This window comes from Symphalangus syndactylus, chromosome 11 (genome assembly GCF_028878055.3).
Source record: "Symphalangus syndactylus isolate Jambi chromosome 11, NHGRI_mSymSyn1-v2.1_pri, whole genome shotgun sequence".
Lineage (NCBI taxonomy): Eukaryota > Metazoa > Chordata > Mammalia > Primates > Hylobatidae > Symphalangus > Symphalangus syndactylus.
This window is the reverse complement of record NC_072433.2, coordinates 131,179,705-131,186,280: the sequence shown is the minus strand read 5'-3', so window position 1 is coordinate 131,186,280 and position 6,576 is coordinate 131,179,705. Positions and strand designations below refer to the sequence as shown.

Below are 6,576 nucleotides of genomic sequence, written 5' to 3'. Positions count from 1 at the left end.
TCTTCTGCCCAGTGGTGTTTTTGTTTTTGAGACAGGGTCTCACTCTGTTGCCCAGGCTGGAGTGCAGCGGTGCGATCATAGCTCACTGCAGCCTCGACCTCCTGGGCTCAAATGATCCTCCTGCCTCAGCCTCCTGAGTAGCTGGGACCACAGGCACATACCACCATGCCTGGCTAATTTTTCACTTTTTGTGGAGACGGGGTCTCCCTGTGTTGCCCAAGTTAATCTGGAACTCCCAGGTCAAGCCATTCTCCCGCCTTGACCTCCCAAATTGCTGGGATTACAGGCATGAGGTAGTGCGCCCAGCCCAGTCTTTTTTGTTTTTTTTGAGACGGAGTCTCACTCTGTCGCCCAGGCTGGAGTGCAATGGTGAGATCTCAGCTCACTGCAACTTCTGCCTCCTGGTTCAAGTTATTCCCTGCCTCAGCCTCCCGAGTCTTTTTTTTTTTAAAGACAGGGTCTTGCTATTTTGATGACGTGGCCAACTATTCTTGGGACTTCCCCTCTGTCGGGAGACGCTTTTTGTGCTAGGTACAACGGCCTGGGGTTGAGTCTGTTTCCTGTTGTCCCTTTAACACCTAGGTGGCCACTGTGTGTGACTCTGATCCATGTCCACTGAGGGACAGCATGGTGAGAATCCCAATCAGACTGCCTGGCGGGAACCCAGGCTCTGACCCCCACTCACCTGGGGCAAAAGTGAGGATACCGCTCTATGCATCAGTCGCTTCATCTGCAAAAGGGGAATCAAAATAGTACTGACCTCCGAAGTCTATGCAAAGTTTGTATTTGAAGCAGTGCCTGGAACTTAGGCAGCTCACCACAAACACTAGCTATGATTCGTCTGGTTCCCTCGACTTCCTGGTGAATTTACATTCACGCTTACTCCATCTTCACAGCGGTCCTCTGAGTGGTTCTCCTCAGCCCATGCTGGGGTGAAACCCTGACACTCAGAGAGGCCGAATGACGTCGCTAAGGTCTCACACAGCCCGTGACGGGCTGCCGAGGTTTCAACCCAGGTCAGGGGATTCCAGATCCCCCGCCACCTCGCTCCCCCACGGCTGCTCCCAGGAAGACAAAGTGAGGTTCATTCCATCCATCTGAAAGCTCAGGCAGAGGCTGTTCCGACGTCCCTGGGCGCCACGCTGATGCTGCTCAACAAACCAGTGCCTGCCAGGAGCCCGGGCATAGGGATCAGTGGTGAGAGACTCAGCTCCCGCTGCTGCAAGAGGAACCCTTGACCGTAAGGGAGGCAGAGCTGTGGGGGGCGGGGATAGAGGGCGCCGGTGTTTGGGGACACACTCAGGAGGCCGGTGTGGGGCATGAGGAGGGGGCATCTCAGAGCGGGGGCTGCAGAGCCACAGGCTGAGCCTCCTGCATGGATGGGGTGTCCCTGACTGTCCTCCTGCCGCCAACCCCGCTCCTGGGGCCTGTCTCCCCAGAGCCTATACTTCTTTTTTTTTTTTTATTTTGAGACAGAGTCTCACTCTGTCACCAAGGCTGGAGTGCAGTCGCATGTTCTCGGCTCACTGCAACCTCCGCCTCCTGGGTTCAAGTGATTCTCATGCTTCAGCCTCCCGAGTAGCTGGAGTTATAGGCATGTCCCACCAGGCCTGGCTAATTTTTGTATTTTTAGTAGAGACAGGGTTTCACCACACTGACCAGGCTGGTCTCGAACTCGTGACCTCAGGTGATCTGCCCATCTCGGCCTCCCAAAGTGTTGGGATTATAGGTGTGAGACACTGTGCCTGGCCCTGTACTTCTTTTTGTTTGTTTTTTTGACTTTGTTTATTTTTTGTTTTTGAGACGGGGGTTCACTGTGTCACCCAGGCTGGAGTTCTTTGGTGTGATCCCAGCACTGTGTCCGGCCCACAGCCACCTTTAACCCTCCACCCTGCTTAAGAAACCGTTGTTGGGCCGGGCGCAATGGGTCACACCCGTAATCCCAGCACTTTGGGAGGTTAAGGTGGGCGGATCACGAAGTCAGGAGTTCGAGACCAGCCTGGCCAGCATGGTGAAACCCCCGTCTCTACTAAAAATACAAAAATTAGCCAGGCGTGGTGGCACACACCTATAATCCCAGCTACTCAGGAGGCTAGGGCAGAAGAATCGCTTGAACCCAGGAGGTGGAGGTTGCAGTGAGCAGAAATCATGCCACTGCACTCCAGCCTGGGCTACAGAGTAAGACTCTGTCTCAAAAACAGAAAAGAAAAGAAACCATTGTTGAATAGGAAACCGAATGTCACAGGTGCACCACGTGTTGGTAGGACGTGGGGAGTTGTGAATGGGAAGAGGGTCTCCCTGCTAGCCCCACTCCCCACCCTGCAGGACCCCTAGGAGGTGATGCGGAGCCCCCGGGCTCAGGTCCCTGCAGAGTGGGGTGTGGCTGCAGGGTGCTCCTCCTCGTCCTGCACCCTGAACCCAGAACTTTCCTGGGAGCTTTTCCTCCTGTCGCTCACACGGCAGCTCCCTTGCACCTGCCAGGGCTTCCTCTACAATCACTGGCTCATAGAAGCTTTTTCCTGCCCACCCTGTCTACAATTTTGACTCCCCACCCCCACCCTTTATAGCCTCCGCTGTAATCGTTTTCCCCGTAGCACTCAGGCGCTGGTGCCCATGAGGGGCAGGGTTTGGCCTGTCTCTCTCAGCCTCTGTATTCTCAGGGCCTGGAGCGGTGCCTGATAGGCGCCAGTAAATGTGTAGAGCTCTTGTCCACTGTGCACAGGAAGCTGCTCTCCCAACCATTAATCCCGAAGGGGAGATGGGGGGAGAAATTGCTCTAATTCTTCTTCTCCTACTTCCTCTGCAGACCGAGTCTCCAGGTCTGAGAAGGAAGGACGGGACTCAGAGGGCTTTGGTGTCAGGGGCCTACCTTCCCGTCCTGTACCCCGCACCTGAAGAATCCCAGCCTCCAGCATCTGCCTTTCCTCGCACTCCAGGGGATTCTGATCACAGGCAGGTGTGGGGCCGCAGCCCTGGCCTCGTCTCCGGGGTCTGCAGGCTCAGTGCTCCCTACAGCTCTTCCCAGGTGGTGGGACAAAGTGAGGCTGCTGAGCGGGACTCTCCTCCCAGAGCCCATGGGTCCCCACTAGCAGCTGCCCGCTACCAGCCCCACCCCAAGATCAAGACCAAGTTACTCGGGCAGGCACCTCACCTGGCTGCCAGGAAAGTGACGTGCAGCTGGGCTCTCTGCTGCTAGATTCAAAGTTCTCTGTCAGAGCCAACTATTAACATCATCTGGGTTAGCCTCAACCTCCTAGGTTCAAACAATCCTCCCACCTCAGCCTCCCAAGTAGCTGGACATACAAGCATGCGCCACTATACCTGGCAAATTTTTATATTTTTTGTAGAGCCGGCAGGGGTTGTGTGTGGCGATGTCTCACCATGTTGCCCAGGCTGGTCTCGAACTCCTGGACTTGAGCAATCCTCCGGCCTCAGCCTCCCATAGTGCTGAGATTACAGGCATGAACCACCACACCTGGCCTCACCTAGGGGTTTTTACATAACACCCATACCTGGGCCCTACCTGGGCCAATTAAGTCAGAGCCCATGGGGTGAGGCCAGGACCAGAGTATTTGCTTCATTCATTTTTATTTATTTATTTGTCAGCTTGCCAGGTGATCCTGGCATGCAGTCAGGGCCGGGAACTACTGGAAAATACTCAGGGGTTCTCAGCCAAGGGCATGGTGCTCCCAGGGGACAGGTGGCAATGTCGGGAGTCATGTTGTCATGACTTTGAGGAACGGCTCTCCTGGCACCTCGTAGGTAGAGGCCAGGGATGATTCTCAGCACCCACAGGGTGCAGGACAGCCCCCAGCACAAAGGGTGACCGGCACAGATGCCAACAGCGCAGACGCTGGGAAAGTGATGCTGGAGTGTAAACCCACCGTTCTCAGGGCAGCAGCCTCCGGATTCTTTCCACTCCCCATCTCAGTCTGTACAGTTGACAAAACACATCCTCCTCGGCCTCCACTCATTAGTGCAGCGTCCCCTCCCCCAGGGCTGAGGCTTGGGCCAAACTCCCCTGGGATGAGCCGCTCCTGTCTCCGCTGGGGGCAGGAGAGCGCAGGAGTGGAGACGGAGCAGAGTCAGAAGGCAGTCCTCACTGGCTGGGAGACCCAGGACCTGTGACCTCCCTAAGTGTCGGGCCCCACCCCTGAGAGGGTTGTCATGAACAGGCAGTGACGTGAGGGCCGCCTGCACAGTTGGCGCCAGGTTAAACACATAACCTGATAAATAAGTAAATCCCCAGTCCTCCTTTGAGGAAACTGAAGCCCAGAGACAAGCTGATCACCAGTGTCACCCCTTCTGCACCCTTCCAGAACAAGAAGGCAGGGGTGAGGGCAACTGCCTGTCTGTCATCCCTAGGGACTTCTGCTGCCACCATTAGAGGAGACAGTTCACAGCGGCTCTGCCCCAAAGCTCCCTGGAGAGGAGCAGGACATAGGACCCTCAGCAGCCCAGGAAATGGCCCCTTGGGACTTTCAGGAGGTGCTGCACTTCCCCAGGGACCCGCTGACTCCTGAGGGGCTGGGGCACAGGGAGCCCCTGGGAAGGGCAGGAACTGGCAGTGCAGGGGAGATAGATATTAATCAAATCTTTGCACAATCATGAAAGGGAACCTGGCTCCAGGGCAGGCACAGCTGGGCTGGGAGGTGACTGACGGAGGAGGGAGACGCTGTGCCATGGGGTCTCGGAGCCTTAGTTCTTAGTCGCCTAGGCTTGTCCATCTCAGTTCCTCAGGAGCCTAGGTCTGGTCCCTGCCTCCCCACACCCAGTGAAGGGCCGGCACACAGCCAGGCATGATGATTTGCCCACAGCCAGCTTGTTGAGCCCCCTCCCCCTCCTACCCTGAAGCCTCTTAGCTCTTCCTGGCTTTCTAGCCCCTCCCCAGGGATGTGCACTCAGCAGGGAGCCACCTGCACAGGCCTCCCCCAGCCCAGCAGCTGGGGCAGCAGCTTTGATGGGCACGCCCACCACCCCAGCACCGGCCAGCGGCAGGTCCCATCCTGCCTCCGGAGGGTGGGGACTAGTGGAAGGAACGTCCTGCCCCAGGCCTGCCCCTTCTCTTTGTTAGAGGCGGGGGAGTGGGGGACATGATACATTTCCTGCCTGTCAGTTGGGACTCTATAAGGTCAGGGGAACCTAAAGATCGCCCCATTTTTAGGAATGACTCAAGCAACAGCAGACGGCTAGGAAGATGACTCCATTTCCTGCAACTCTGCCACATTCACTAAAGGAATGTCACTTTCCTGCTCTGTGACTCAGTTTCCCCTTCTACGCCTCCAGAAATATATAGGGCACGGGGTGTGGAGACCTTGGGCTTGTAGGTTGGAGAGGGTACCACAGGCTTGTGACAATGACATGGAAAGCACAGGGCAGGCATCTTTCTGTTCCTCCTGCCCCACTGAGCAGGTGTCTGCAGAGGCCTCCACACAGGTAGGGCTGACGGAGGGAGTGTGCCTCCTAAGAAGTTCATCTGGCCAAAAGACATCTGTGTCCACACCGCGGGGAGCTCTGTGTCCACACCGCGGGGAGGTGGGGGATTCCTCTCCCTGATGCTCATCGAGGTCATCACCAAACACCTGAAGCTGCCCAGGGGGCCAGGAGGCAAGCCCTGACCTCCTTGTAGGCTGCAACCTGGGGTTCACCCCAGAAGTGGGGTGCAAAGGCTTGGGTGGAGAGCAAAAGGGAACCCCCACAGCCGGAGCCAGAGGGAAGGGGGCACTGCCTACCAGTCTCTGGGGTCCTGCACCAGGGGAGGGCGGCTGCAGACGGCGAGATGGGGCGGGGGGTGTTCTCGCCTCCCCTCTTCGCCTCCGGGCGGCGAGGTTCACTGAACCCGGGCCCCCCAGTATGGGAGGAACCCTGGTGCCCTTTTTCACCACCCAGGGCTGGGGTGCAGGGCCGCAGGGAGCCCGGCACCCAGCCCCGGAAGAGGGGCGCACGGTGGGGAGCCCTACGGGCCGCGGCCCAAACTTTCCCCGGGACCGCCCAGGGCCTGGAGGGAGGAAACAGGCAAGCAGTGAGGGGTCGGGACCGCCGCCTAGGGCGGCGGGCGGGTCCTGGCACGCTCCCCAGGGAGACGACGGGCGGGCCCGCTCCGCCCCGCGCCTGGCCGGTGCAATCCTGGCGCCCGCGGCCCGGCGGCTGCTGTCAGCACCGCCCTCTAGGAGCGGGGCGGGACCGCGGGAGGCGCGCGGCTGCCCGAGCGCCAGCCGGGCCATGACCCCCGCTGCTCTGTCTTGCAGGCTTGTAGCCGCGGCCCCCCGAGCCCGACCGCCGCCGCCACCACCAGCGCCCGGGCGGGCCTCGCGCGCCTCGGGCGCGGCTCCGCAGTGAGCCCACCAAGAAGGAAGCGGTGAGTGCCTCGCGCCTCGTGCCCGCCGCCCCTTACCCGGGACGCCCGCCTTCCCGGAGCAACGCGGCCCCGGCCGGGCGGCGTCCACGCCTCGCAAGCCGCAGCCGCCGCAGGGGCGCGGCCCGGGGGCCGTTGGGGACCCACGCGGGCCCGGGAGTCCCCGCAACTTCTTGCAGACTTTGCTGCAGAGACAGAGGCTTTGGGAAACTTGGCCCGGC

The 6,576-nt window shown here is 59.2% G+C and overlaps 1 protein-coding gene across 6 annotated transcripts in view; it reads left to right on the top strand.

Moving 5' to 3' along the window:
• The first annotated feature begins 917 nt into the window (after positions 1 to 917).
• Positions 918 to 6,576, top strand: part of C11H16orf74 (chromosome 11 C16orf74 homolog) — a 47,866-nt gene continuing 42,207 nt past the window's right edge. For 3 of the 6 annotated variants that reach the window (XM_055232692.2, XM_055232693.2, XM_063612519.1), the window contains exon 1: positions 6,021 to 6,358. The gene's annotated coding sequence lies outside the window, so the exon portion shown is untranslated. Of the gene's footprint in view, positions 1,241 to 2,806; positions 2,953 to 6,020; positions 6,359 to 6,576 lie in introns of those variants that run through there. The other 3 variants (XM_063612521.1, XM_063612520.1, XM_063612522.1) reach the window with 3 other exon arrangements.